Source organism: Tursiops truncatus, chromosome 8 (assembly GCF_011762595.2).
Source record: "Tursiops truncatus isolate mTurTru1 chromosome 8, mTurTru1.mat.Y, whole genome shotgun sequence".
Classification (NCBI taxonomy): domain Eukaryota; kingdom Metazoa; phylum Chordata; class Mammalia; order Artiodactyla; family Delphinidae; genus Tursiops; species Tursiops truncatus.
The window spans coordinates 51,230,735-51,231,706 of record NC_047041.1 but is presented as its reverse complement, the minus strand read 5'-3'; the positions used below and the strand labels follow the sequence as shown (position 1 = coordinate 51,231,706).

At 34.0% G+C, this 972-nt stretch overlaps 1 non-coding gene across 1 annotated transcript; it reads right to left on the bottom strand.

Moving 5' to 3' along the window:
• Positions 1-368: 368 nt before the first annotated feature.
• LOC117313489 (U6 spliceosomal RNA) lies at positions 369-474 on the bottom strand. Its single transcript, XR_004527995.1, has one exon. It is a non-coding gene; the product is annotated as a U6 spliceosomal RNA (small nuclear RNA).
• Positions 475-972: the final 498 nt, after the last annotated feature.

Below are 972 nucleotides of genomic sequence, written 5' to 3'. Positions count from 1 at the left end.
TAGGATGACAAGTCAAGGTGAACAGACCCTACCAAAGGGTGGTGAAGGACCTGATATGAGCAAGGCCAACTACAATCTTTCTGTAGGGATTTTGAATCTTAAGCAGAGTGACAAAGTGATGGAGAAATCATTTAGGGTAGATATTTTTTAACTAAAAAATTTACATTGAGTCATAATTGATATACAACATTGTATAAGTTTATGGCGTACAATGTGCTGATGTGATACATTTATATATTGCAGTATGATCACCACCACATAATGTTAGCTAATACCTCTATAAGATCACATTACTATTATTTATTTCTTTTTTGTGGTGAGAATGTTTAAGATCAAGTTTCTTAGCAATTTTGAAGTATATAATACAGAAAAATATGGGACACTTCAGAAATTTGCATATCATCCTTGTTAGGGATCATGCTATCCTTCTCTGTATCATTCCAATTTCAGTATATGTGCTGCTGAAATGGGCACTGGGGTAGATTTTTTATGTGTAACTTAGATAAGATGGATAAGATGGTCAAGGGTTTCCTGTTGTCCAGATTCAGAGCACTGCTCTGGTTTTGTCTATGCTATGAACTACACAATACCTTTCCAATATATTTCAGTTATTTTTAATCTAGCAAGAGGTAAAAATCAGTCATTGTTAGTCAAATAACTAACTGAAACACAAAAGTTGTGCAACACAGAAGGTATATATATATATATATATATATGTATATACACACAAAACCCGGAGGCATGAAAGAACCTGAAAGTGTATCTGGAGGATGAGGTTTGAGGAAAGCGGTGAGGATGTAGGGACTGAATTTATTGGGAAACAAAGATGGAGAGACCAGAATAGAAATGCTGATTAAATATCTTATGTAATCTTCTCAAGAGCTGAGGAATCAAGGCATCAAAGAATTTTATTCCTGATTCTCATCTCTATCCTTATTTTTATAGAAGTGGACAATAATGTCCAAAGATCTT